A 14,065-nucleotide genomic window follows, 5' to 3' on the forward strand; every position below is an offset into this window, starting at 1 on the left:
TTTTAAAATTCTTACAGGGTTTGTTTTTCTTTTTCTGAAGTAATTTTTTCATCTGAGCTTTACTTATTACTTCTAAGAAACTCTGCCATAACAACTCAAAAAAGTTATTAATTTTGCTGAATTTTCTCTGGCTGGAGCAAAGGAGGAGGGCCCCACAGCAGCCAGTAGTGAGAGTCAAAGGACATCTTTTCTTCCCAGGGGACCATCTCATCTCAGGTTTCAGCAGCTCCTCCTTCAAGGTGAGTATATCACCCAGAATGAGAGGTGAATGATTCAAATTAATGTCTTATAATTCACAGATTATGCGTCTAAAATCAGATGCCACTTCAACCCTTTTCTCCCTCATTCCCCATTTTAAGGTCAGGACTGGCCTAAAATTGGTCACTTAAGAAGCTTAGTTTACAGAAATTAAGAAAACATCGATCACATTGTTCCTTCAACTCTATACTACCTGTTTTCTGAAATTTGAAATCCCATCTGTATTTGGACTTTCTTCTCCCATACAGTTGAAAATGTTTACCTGAGAGTCTAATCACTATAGCAGTGGTGTTCAGCAGGGACAGAAACAATTTTGCCCTTAAGGGAACATTGGGCAGTATCTGGAGACATTTTTGATTGTCACATCTGGTATGTGCTGCTGTCATTTAGTGCTTTGAGGACAGGGGTGCTGCTAGACACCTTTCAGTAAGTGAAATAGCCTTCCACAACAAAGAACTTCTGGCCCAAATGTCAACAGTGCCACGGATGAAAAAACCTGGACAGTAGGCATCTAAAAAATGAAAACCTTCCAAAATAATTTTAGTAATCATCCACTTTTAAAATATATTTATCATTTAATAATCAAAGAAGAATTCACTGACCTAAAAAGTATCTGTCTATAATGTTATAATGTTCTAAGTCAAATACTTTGGAAAAAATAGTACAGGTTGTGACAGAGAAGTTCAATAAAATCATGTTCTTGGCAGGAATTCTATTTTAGTTCAGAGTCATTCATAGGATTTGTTAGATAAGAACCATTTTAAAGCAATGAATTACAATTGCTCAAATATATTCATTTTATCAGAACGTATCTTTAGCTGAACATTGTGCCCTTTTCAAACTTTTTAGACCTAGGCATTCAAATTCCAAAAATATCATTAGAACCTGAAGCAGGTCAGATCCTGAACATCTAGATAACTGGCCTATAGATTTTTCATTCATGAACAATCAACTGCAATTCTCTTGTTATAGAGTTTTGTTTTTTTTTTTGCGGTACACGGGCCTCTCACTGTTGTGGCCTCTCCGGTTGCAGAGCACAGGCTCCGGACGCGCAGGCCCAGCGGCCATGGCTCACGGGCCCAGCCGCTCCGCGGCATGTGGGATCTTCCCGGACCGGGGCGCGAACCCGTGTCCCCTGCACTGGCAGGCGGACTGTCAACCACTGCGCCACCAGGGAAGCCCTAGACTTTTGAAAAGAGTTTTTCAGGACCAATAACTTAGATATAATATTGAATTCATCCTTTTATGAAATAATAGATTTTCAAAAATATGTTTACATATTCCCTTGCCAATCACTTTTCATATCCTTTTTTCTCACAGCAACTTAATCATATTTCTTTTGTAGTTTTTATGGAACTCAGGTAAACAGACAGAAAGAATCACAAAGATTGGCACTAGTTTAGCCCTCTCCTCTGAGGACTAATACATTGGCAATGATTTACTTAGTCTATGTGCTCCTATCCTGTTCTGTCCACCATCTCTCTACACATAAATACAATTTCAAATTGACTATGTTCTTTATTCACTTGCCTTAATTTTTATAGTTGAATCAGATTCTTTATTGTCTGCATAACATCTTGCTTAGCATTCTTTGTTTTGGACATTGGTAACATGCCATATGAGATCCTCTGTTACTTTTTTCTTTTCTCAACTTTATTATTCCAATATTCATATCCTTTGTAATTTCCACAACTCCAAGCATAATAATAATATTTTAGGAAGCACTTCTGTGACAGACAATGCGTTTATATGCCTTCCATAAATTATCTATTGTATTTTTTATGAGATAGACAGAATGAATTTGAGATTAACATATGAGAAAACTGAGATATTGTCTTACTTTGCCCATTTTTAGATAGTCAATGGCTAAACTGGATTGTGAACTCAAATCTATTAGGACTCAGTATACTTCATATAAATATAAGTATCTAATTTTTCTCCCAGCATTAAAAAGTAAAAGTCAGAGAATGGATTCAGTACAGTCACAGAAAATATGCTCTCTTCTATTGATATATTAGCAATAACAAATACTAATAGGTGCTAATAAACATGCAGCTTTAACATCTCTCTACAAGTTCACATATACCCTAATAAGAAGCTCTTAGTTCTACTAGTAAATATATCATCAGATGACATAAAGGATCCCCATATTTCTAAAAATACCCAATTTTGAGTATTGTTTTCTCTGCTCCTTGTTGTGGATTTAGAGTCCAAGTCACTACAGATCAATGGAACAGGATAGAAAGCCGAGAAATAAACCCACACACCTATGACCAATTAATCTACAACAAAGGAGGCAAGAATATACAATGGAGACAAGACAGTCTCCTTGAAAGCTGGTACTGGGAAAACTGGACAGCTACATGTAAAAGAATGAAATTGGAACATTCTCTAACACCATACACAAAAATAGATGCAACATGGATTAAAACCTAAATGTAAGACTGGCTACTATAAAACTCTTAGAGGAAAACATAGGCAGAACACTCTTTGACATCAATCGCAGCAATATCTTTTTGGATTCACCTCCTAGAGTAATGAATGGGACCTAATTAAACTAAGCTTTTGCAAAGCAAAGGTAACCATTAACAAAACGAAAAGACAACCCACAGAATGGGAGAAAATATTTGCAAATGATGAAACCGACAAGGGATTAATCTCCAAAATATACAAATAGCTCATGCAGCTCAATATCAAAAAAACAAACAACCCAATCAAGAAATGAGCAAAGATCTAAATAGACATTTCTCCAAAGAAGACATACAGATGGCCAAGAGGCATAAGAAAAGATGTTCAACATCACTAATTACTGGAGAAATGAAAATCAAAACTACAATGAGGTACCACCTCACACCAGTCAGAATGGCCATCACCAAAAAGTCTACAAACAATAAATGCTGGAGAGGGTGTAGAGAAGAGCTAAAAACAGAGCTACCATATGATCCAGCAATCCCACTCCTGGGCCTATATCCGGAGAAAACCATTGTTCAAAAAGATACATGCACCCCAATGTTCATTGCAGTGCTGTTTACAACAGCCAAGACATGGAAGCAACCTAAATGTCCATCAACAGAGGAAAGGTTAAGAAGATATTGTACATAGAGACAATGGACTATTACTCAGCCATAAAAAAGAACGAAATAATTCTATTTGCAGCAACATGAATGGACCTGGAGATTATCATTCTACGTGAAGCAAGTCAGAAAGAGAAAGACAAATATCCTATGATATCACTTATATGTGGAATCTAAAAAAAAAAAAAAAGATACAAATGAACTTGTCTACAAAACAGACTCACAGACTTAGTGAACAAACTTATGGCTAGCACCGGGGAAGGGTGGTGGAGGAGAGAGAGACTGGGAGTGTGGGATTAACATGTACACACTGCTCTATTTAAAACAGATAACCAACAAGGACCTACTGTAGAGCATAGGGAACTCTGCTTAATACTCTGTAATAACCTAAATGTGAAAATAATTTGAAAAAGAATAGATACATGTATGTGTATAACTGAAACACTTTGCTGTACACCTGAAACTAACACAACATTGTTAATCAACTCTACTCCAATATAAAATAAAAATTTAATAAATATAATAAACAACAAGGTCCCTGTATAGCAAGTTCCCTCTCCCTGTATAGCAAGTTCCCTGTATAGCACAAGAAACTATATTAAATATCTTGTAATAAACTATAATGAAAAAGAAAAAATAAATATCGTTCTAATAAAAAAATATACTCTACTATACTCCAATATAAAACAAAAATTTTTTTAAAGGCAAACGTATAAATCTAAAGCAAAAAACCATAATAAATTGTTCTTTTCTTGCCACTATATTGACTGAAGTTATCCTTGCTATAGTTCAAGGGAGTCAATATATACAATGCCTTACCCCTTCTCTGAGTTCAAAACCCACTGAAAGAGAGGAGTCAAAAGTATCACGACTAGGGCTTCCCTGGGGGTGCAGTAGTTGAGAGTCCGCCTGCCGATGCAGGGGACGTGGGTTCGTGCCCCCGTCCGGGAGGATCCCACGTGACGCGGAGCATATGAGCCCGTGGGCCGTGGCCGCTGGGCCTGCGCATCCGGAGCCTGTGCTCCGTGACGGGAGGGGCACAACAGTGAGAGGCCTGCGTACCGGAAAAAAAAAAAAAAAAAGTATCAAGACTAAAATGTCAGCATTATTTCTGATAAAAGTTAGGTTAAGAAGGTGATATTTTTCTGCAAGCAAGTAAGCTTACTAATGCTCCTCCACAATATTGTAACCCCAGTCCACAAGTTAGAGCTTATGCTCTGTACCTAATGTGAATATTCATAATGTGAATTTAGTTTGTGAAATTCCTGTATGTACCGAACATTAGCAAATACACCTTGCAAAATCCCCCTCCACTCCCACTGATTTTAAATGACAGTAGTAATTGTATGTGCCTCTGGATGATACAGCAATAACAAAATTTGCTAAATAACATAATAAATATAAAGTAATAAAATTTGCTAAATAAATGTACTTTACAAAATTTAGGAGTCAGCTTAATAAATATCTCTTGTATCTGCTACTTGCAATCTGATCGATGCTTTGAAAATATGAGGATGATTAGGAATTAAGTTCTTGTACTAGACAAGTTTACATCTAAAAGGTGACCATAGATATGGGTCTCTAAAAATAAAACATACAGAATGTGTTGATTACAAGAGGCTAATTCTGTCTGTGGAGATTCAATGAAAAGTTAGGTAATGAACGGATTCTGGTGCAGCCAATACCATGTTCACAGGCAGAGAGATGGCCCAATGGCAGTCCAGGAGTAGGGGGAAAATTAGCGTAGTTTATGGGGTCAGTAAGAGCAGTGTCTGGGTAGGAAACATTTAGTCATCAATGGGTATGAGTGGAAGGTATCTTTCTAGTTGCGTTCAGACTACCTCCTTTCATTGTCTCTTCCCTCTAGCTTTACCAATTTACAGGTGTTCCTCAAAAAATCCGTGCTGTTTTGCCTCTTCAATATTTCTGCATTAATTTTCTGCTTGTTTGTAAATATTCTGAATTTTTTAGGAATAGTTTTAGTACCATTCCCATCCTTGGAAATACTAGACAAGATGACAAATAAAATTTGGGGAAAGTACTATGACAATCTTTTATGCATTTAGAAAAATCATTTCATGTAACATTTTATTTAATCTTTCATGGACAGATTTTATTTAATCTTAATGGACAACCGTCCATGAAGTAGGCATTTATTTTCTGCACACTTAGAAATACACAACTGTAATATCTTTGTATGGTGACAGACGATAACTAGGCATATCATGGTGATCATTTTATAGTGTACAGAAATACTGAATCATGCTGTTGTGTACCTGGAACTAACAATGTATTGTATGTTAATTATATTTCAATTAGCCATAAAAAGAAACGAAATTGAGTTATTTGTAGTGAGGTGGATGGACCTAGAGACTGTCATACAGAGTGAAGTAAGTCACAAATACCGTATGCTAACACATATACATGGAATCTCAAAAAAAAAAAAAAAAAGGTTCTGAAGAACCTAGGGGCAGGACAGGAATAAAGACGCAGACATAGAGAATGGACTTGAGGACACAGGGAGGGGGAAGGGTAAGCGGGGATGAAGTGAAAGAGTGGTATGGACTTATATATACACTACCAAATGTAAAATAGATAGCTAGTGGGAAGCAGCCACATAGCACAGGGAGATCAGCTGGGTGCTTTGTGACCGCCTAGAGGGGTGGGATAGGGAGGGTGGGAGGGAGACGCAAGAGGAGGGGATATGGGGATATATGTATATGTATAGCTGATTCACTTTGTTATAAAGCAGAAACTAACACACCATTGTAAAGCAATTATACTCCAAAAAAGATGTTAAGAAAAATAAAATTAAGATATACAGTATAAAAACATATGTAGATACCGGGAAGAAATGCATTAAAATGCTAATGATGGTTATCTCTGCGGGATGGGGATTATGGGTGATTATTAATTTTACTTCATGTTTTTATGTATTTCTAATTGTCTGCAATGAACATGTATTGCTTGCAAAGTTAGAAAGAGAACAATAAATGTCATTAAAAAAAGAAAAAAAAGAAATATACAACTGAGACTCACAGTTAAAGCAAATTATTTCATGAGCTAACTCATGAATTATACGGTTCATATTTAAACTCTAAATCTCACATAGTCTTCCAGTAGAAAAAAATGAACTTCCATTAAAACAAAACTCCAACAGAGCAGCGGCACTTGCCCAAGGTATTTGCTCCTTTTTAATCTCCTGCTGTCATTAACTCACCAAAATTTAAATAGAAAGTCAAGTTATTTCAGATCTATTTGAACACTTTTGCATGTACTGGGGAAAATATGAGGATGCAAGCCAGTTGAATTATAAATTTATTACTTTGAAAAAGAAAAATTATTTTAATCCCTGCATTTAAGACTGGCATGCTGGGGCTTCCCTGGTGGTGCAGTGGTTGGGAGTCTGTCTGCCGATGCAGGGGACACGGGTTAGTGCCCTGGTCAGGAAGGCTCCCACATGCCGCAGAGCGGCTGGGCCCGTGAGCCATGGCCGCTGAGCCTGTGCGTCCGGAGCCTGTGCTCCACAACGGGAGAGGCCGCGGCAGTGAGAGGCCCGCGTACCGCAAAAAAAAAAAAAAAAGACTGGCATGCTGAAATGAATATTATACTCTCAAAATGGTACAACTTCATGTGCCTAGGCAATATTTTCATGCCCATTGCCAAGAACAGTATATATTTAATGACATAAGAATTGTTAGTATTCTAAACCCAGAAACGTCAATATATCTAAATTTTTCATAATTTTTATTCTATAAATGCTAGCACACAGTGACTTATATTTAAATGTGTTATAATCATCATCACTAAGTAGTATTTTTTATTTAAAGTCAATCTCTTTTTTCTAACCACCCACACCCACCATTCATTATGGATTTTGCATGTGGAAGACAAATTCAGCTTATTTTTGATTTTAAATATATTTAAGAGGAACATAATATACTCTTTAATAATCCATTATGCTTTTATTGTTTAATGGACTTATACAAATATTTTATATACTGTACTTCAAACTCTTTTTGGAAGCAAATGATTTGTAAATTAATACATCAATATAAGTAAACTATAGCATGAAAACCAAGCAGACCCCCTGTTAACTGAAAGTTAATTTCTGTAAAAAAAGTAAAACATCTGCTAAATTTTAATAGTGTTAACGAATTACTCATTCAACAAATATTGGTTGTTCTACTATGTGTCAAGCACCATTCAGGAACTGTTTTTCATAGACCTTACATGGGAATCAAGGTGGGAAATAAATCCTGCTGCTCTCAGGTTAGTTCTGAAGACAATTTCAAGTCCTTAAGGACAAGAATCACCAGAAGAAATGTCGCTGTTATAATGAGACTGGGCCAGATAACAGAGAATATCACTGTCTAATTTGGTGGATATTAAAAGAGGGAGCTGGTGGGAATGTTCAGTTTTGAGTTGGAAGAGATTTGCTATAAATCATGTTTTGTTTGTACAGATGAGACACACAAGGATTTTACCAAGAGTTAAATGAGATGAAGCAAAAAAAAAAAAATCAAATTGTAAGTACAGAAAAGTTCTCATTTTTCATGAGTATAAAATCATCTGGCTGAATAAATGCCACATGCCAGAAGTTTTGCTAAATGAGTTGTTTCTGACAAGACTCTGCCATGATCTGTCGTCAAAAATCCCTGGCCTTATGGTAATAGGTACCACAGCTGTCCCTAAACAGGAGATTTAGAAGGAAGAAATTTAAGTGGGACTATGTTTTCCCAAGGACACATGATATCCAGGTTGTCACAGAGCAAGTGAGCAGAAATGTGCTGAATGCTTACTGACAGGTGGGAATATGACAAACTTACGCAAGGACTACCATGGCTCTGTATGCATAAAGATCTTACTTTAAGTAGGAGAGACTCTAACTAGCGAAAGAATTTTAAAACCTCATATGTGATAAGAGGATCATACCAGAAAAAACATGTTTTAAGTCACAGAGAGTTTTACAGGCTGTGGACGGATCTGGATTAAATGGTTTTGGTTAGACAGAGATGAGGCATTAGGTGGATATTTTCACAGGTGTAGGCAACAAGTATGTAATTAAGAGTGATAAAATTCTCATTACAACGTAAATATTAACAGCTGAACTCTAATGTTTAGAGATGGGATTTTGATATATTACTGATTTCTCTGTAACTAAAAATTATTTAAGAATATTTTGGTAGGAAAATGTAATTATAAGTAATTACTATGTAATATCAAGTAAAATAAATCAGAATTAAAATAATATGTAAATGTTATATATAATATTATATATAAATATATATAAAATATACACATATGCAATCTGCAAATTAAATGCTAAAATGTAAAATTATTACCTCTGGGTGTGTGGAGTTAAAACATTCGGTTTTATATTATTTTTTACACCATATTTTAAATTTACCTACTCTCAACTAGTATTGCTTATTCATAAAAAGTCAGTAAATCAATGATTCTATTTCTTACAGCAGGCACAATGAAGTAAACAGAATTCTGTCTTAATAAGCCTTTTTTCTCTCTGTACGTAGTATCAATACATGTCTTAGAAGTAACCAGCTTTGTATTTAGAATTTAAATGTTAAACAATTTCAGCCACCAATAATAGACGTACCTTGGAAAGAGCTTGCATGGAGTAATATACTGAGATCAAAATTTAGGCTTCGTGCCTTTTTTTCCAACAGAGAGACAATTTCTAAGAGCAAAATTATTGTCTTAAACTTTGGCGTAATCTACAACATCAGCAGTTCTCAAGCCAGTAGTATCACCTTCACCTGGGAACTTGTTAGAAAAACAAATTGCCAAACCCAAACCTGATACTGAATCAAAAACACTTGGTGTGGAGACCAGCAATCTGTGTTTTAACAAGCAGTGCAAGAAATTCTAAATTACGTTAAAGTTTCAGAACCACAATGTATACTACAGAATACAAATAGTTTCAGCAGCTTTCACCTGTCTAAATTCACAGAAAGAAAGCTCAGTAAAGTTGGTAACTTATGTCAGATGCTACCTTGAGTGCTAAGGTCTAAACTTTTTTTTTTCTGTTTTCTCCAAAAGCACTTCCAATCAAATAAGATAAATTGGTATTTCAAGTACTAAATAATTTTGACCAGAGAGATTACACATTTTAAAAACTTTTTTTTTGTTTTTTTAGCTCTCAGCATCAGGGCTTTATTCAACCAACCAAAACCAACAACCAGGAACCATCATCACCTTAGCAGAGCATGGAAGGCTCTGTCTAATCAGCAAGCATGGAAAGAAACAGATCAAGAAATCCAACACCTAGAAGTCTGTCTTGGAACAATCAGAATATTTAAAATGATGATTAACTCAACAATTCTCTCACTTATTCCTCACACATGAAAAGTCAAAATATCACTTGGACCGCTCCGGGTTTTGAGTGAGGACGTCGATGGGCCATAACAGACTGGGAAAATATCAGCAAGACACACAAACAAGGTAAATAAACTGGAAACTCACACAAACAAGGTAAATAAACTCACACAAAACTCACACAAACAAGGTAAATAAACAAGGTAAATAAGCTCAACAACATTTAGGATAAATAATTGAGCTTGTCTTTTTCCTCAGGAAAAACACCCCACCCCAAACCAAAACAAACACAGTAGGAACGAATTCCAAAGCTGCGTTGCGGCTCCACACTTAGTATGCATTTACACTGGAAGAATGACTAGTGATATTTTGACTTTTTTGTTGTTGTTGATGCTAAAGGTAAAGAAGTTGGTTCTTTCAGCACCCAAACCAGAGCAGAGAGACAGCAGTAAATTACAAACGTGGATGGAATAATATCCACAGGACGTGGACGTGGGGGGGTAGGTATTTGTGCTGTTGCATTGGCAGGAGAGCTAAGCAGTCTTAAAGAACATTTTAGGCTTCTAGGTTTGCCATGAAGGGGTATCACAAATCCCAAGGCCCACCACCTACCCTTTCTCCTCTTCTCCGAGGGCACCTACCTTATGGACAAGCTGTTTGCGTGACAGCTGGGGGACAGATTCACAGAGTTCTGTGAGGGTCTACTCCCATCTTGCTTGGTGTGGTGACGAACAGGAGCCCATGTGTTTTTGCTGATGGAGTCGAACCGGAATCCCCAGGGTCTTTTAAATTGTTTCACCTGATTGTCGGTTCTTTTGGGGAGAGGCAAAGGAGTTGAAGTTTCCTTCTACCTTGCGATGTGGCTATGTGTCGCACTCCGTTTCAAAAGATGACAACTGCTGTGTTACTCCTAAAAGTCCACCCACCTCCACACCGAGAAGGACCCCTACGACATCTCCATGGTAGAGTCCTGTGGCCGCGCATATCCGCCGCTGTCCTGATACATTCCTGCTCTGCCCGGGCTGCACACCTGGACGCTGACATCTGCAACCTCTTGGGGCTCTAGCGATCTCACCATCACCACGTGCACAAGTCCAAATTGGTCTCCTCTGACGTATTTAAAACAAACCCCTGGAGGCCAGGCCTCTGCCCCAGAATTCTGCATCCACCATGTTTTTATAAACTGAGTATCAGGAGGTATCGACTCCCCTTCTCCTATGATGACACCTTCAACAAAGGACACAGAAGGCACAGTGAGGTTTGGCCTCTCTTAGTCGTAATAGGCGCCAACTGCTTCTTGTAAGTTCCGGTTTGTGTCATGGGCAGGAAATGGCATAGCCGGCCGGGTTGAGCTGGAAGCCAAGCAACTGGTGAAACCCAGAGATGAGCACGTCCTCGTCAGTGGTGCCAGGCAGGTGAACTTCTGCAGCAGCTCGGGGTGCAGGTCCATGTCCTCCATGTGTGGGGCCGGACACTCGCTTCCCCGCATCCTCACAACCAAGCCGTCGCTGGGTCCGGGGACCGGGAGAAGCTGCTGGCGGGCGCGGAGACGCTGCTCGCCTGACGTAAGCCCCAGCGTCTCGCTGCCTCATGCCTCAGTATTTAACATACTCAGCCACGCACGCACTCACTCACTCTCGTGCTTTCGCCCCTCCCACCCCCAGTCTCCCACCCTCCCAGCTCCACAGCCTCCGCTGACTCCGCCTCCCCCCGCGCCACGCCCACTGGTAGCAGAGAAGTGAGAGCATTCAAACAAATAAATGTCGATATGCGGAACATGTAAATCCAAGAATCCAAATGAAACATCAAAACTACAAATAGGGGCTTCCCTGGTGACGCAGTGGTTGAGAGTCTGCCTGCCGATGCAGGGAACACGGGTTCGTGACCCGGTCCAGGAAGATCCCACATGCGGCGGAGCGGCTGGGCCCGTGAAACCATGGCCGCTGAGCCTCCGCGTCCGGAGCCTGTGCTCCGCAAAGGGAGAGGCCACAACAGTGAGAGGCCCGCGTACCACAAAAAAAAAAAAAAAAGAAAAAGAAAAAAACTACAAATAGATATGCAGAGAGAACATCTCAGGATTAAATAGTACAAATACCATGTATAAACTGCAAAACTCGAGAGGCCTGATAAGGCCATCCTATACAGAGCTGTTAATGGTTTGTGAATTACAAACAGGAACAATGCGGAGGGTTCTGTGAAAGGCCTTCCAGTTAAGCTCACCTGAAATCCTTTTGGGAAATTGGCAGAAGCAAGTAATGAATAAATAAAATTTAAATACTCAGTTAAGCTAATCAGGTCAACAGAGAAGCCAGAAACTAAAGCAAACTCCAGCAACTGGCAAAATGATGTACATAAAAGGCAGAAGAGGCTAGAGTCTGTCTTATTTGGAGACCACATGCCCCAGTATTATAAAGTGCCCTCATTATATCACCAGCACCTGGGGCCCCTTGTTCAAAGGAGGCTGCAAATATGAAACATATCTTCTTAAAACTAAAATATTTGATGGGGCATCTCAATCTTTTTTGACTAATTACTGTTTCCAGGAGTTTCCCTGATAATTCCTTTGAGCTATAATTAGAACAGATCAATTTACAGGAAGACAATAGAAGTTTCTTATCCTGCTGATTGGGTTAGGCTTAAGAGTGTCAGCCCTTGGAGGATTTGTTTTTTCCACTTGGCTTTCCATTATTAACCAGAAAACAATGTAAATTCATACTCTCTTGGGAAAAATTCCCATTTCCAACAACTCTCAAGCAAACTTTAACTTTCAGAAGTCTGTGTTCTAATCTACAGAAAACGGAATATTGTTTGTGTTTCAGTTTGTTGAGTATTCTGTTAATGAAGCCATAGTTGTGACTTCAATCTCCATTTTAGAGTTTGTTTTTCTTTTTCTTCCCCTTGGAAATCTGACTTGAATACCATATACTTTTTTTTTTCTCCCACAAGAGGGCAAGAGAATGAAATAGAGCAAAGAATCACTATAAAACCTAATTAAAAATGCCGATAGTGGGCCATTACTTATAATGGAGCCAACCCATCCTCAGAAAAATGTTCAGATACTACCAGGCATTCTACTGGTCTGTTCCACATGACACCCCCCTCCTTTTCCCCCATCACCACCTTGTCTCCTAGCTACTCCCTCTGGGATACGCCCATCATGCGCTTCTCATCTCAGCAATCTCATTCCCTCTGCAGTGACGGCACTGTTTATCTGTTTGAAAATCATTGGCATAGACATTAATGCTGACAACATCCGGTATTCACTGCAATTGCTTCTAACACCATCATGGGTAACTAAAGAGTAAATGACCCTAACATACAAAAGGTCTCCTGATTGGAGAAAAGAAAACACCAAAATTTCTACGCGGCCGTCATTGTCACTATTCAGTCACTATCACACTTTTTGTTTACATTTCTTCATTTACTTGTCTGAATATAGAAGAAGCAGCTGATGCTAACAATAAGAATCTTTGGAGCGAAGCTATGGCCTTTTACTGGAGATGTTAAAAGTAGGCAGATAGTAGTTGACCCCAGTTTCCTTTTGGTTGGGAGAATTAAGTACATCAGTCTACATGCTCATTCTCTTATGCCTCCAGTCTCAAACAATTAGCAAATCCTTTTAGTTCTAACTTAAGTACAAAATAGAGGCCAGACTTGAAAATTCCCTAAACAGACAAAATCAATTAGGCCACATAAGCAAAACTTAATTTAGCTTATTTTACAAAACAAACAAAACTTCGGTGACTTCTTGCAAATGCCTCTGAAAATCATAAATGAAACTTAAGCTGTTCCCCCAAATTGGCAAGTGGTGTTCACTTTTAAACAATCCACTATCACTAGGGAAGCTCTAATGCTATAACCCATCATTGTACAGAATAAGCAGCCTCTACGTTTTCACTGTATAAGCTCTCCTATAGCAATACCTCTGAGCCTCATTCCCATGGTGGTTTGAGAGCTCTCAGTTCACAAACTGTTATATGTACACAATAAACTCTTGCTAATTACTATTTTAGTGATCTGGTGGTTTTAGTCTTTCTATTTCTGGATGTTGGACACTAATAAATGCATTCAATAATTGACTACTTCATGTCACCTCTGCCAGAGAATGATTTCACTTTGATTTTGCCAGTATCTTCAATAATCCACTTGCCTTTACCATCTACTCTCTACAGCACAGCAATAACGATCCTTTTAAAATGTTAATTTATGTTCAGAATTCTCTAATTGTTTCTCATCTCGCTCAGGGTTAAAAGCTCAAGTGTAAATATGGCCTTAAGGACTTCTGTGCTCTTTCCCAGTAATCTCCCAACTATTTGAATTTCTCTCTACCTCACTCCCCTCATGCACTCACCTTCTTTCCAGGATGCATCCTACCGGTTCTAGGCATAGGGACATTT

At 38.4% G+C, this 14,065-nt stretch overlaps 1 pseudogene; it reads right to left on the reverse strand.

Annotated features, from left to right (window-relative positions):
- Positions 1 to 9,050: 9,050 nt before the first annotated feature.
- Positions 9,051 to 11,127, reverse strand: LOC115853917 (protein ILRUN pseudogene; annotated as a pseudogene).
- Positions 11,128 to 14,065: the final 2,938 nt, after the last annotated feature.

Source organism: Globicephala melas, chromosome 9 (genome assembly GCF_963455315.2).
Source record: "Globicephala melas chromosome 9, mGloMel1.2, whole genome shotgun sequence".
Taxonomy (NCBI): domain Eukaryota; kingdom Metazoa; phylum Chordata; class Mammalia; order Artiodactyla; family Delphinidae; genus Globicephala; species Globicephala melas.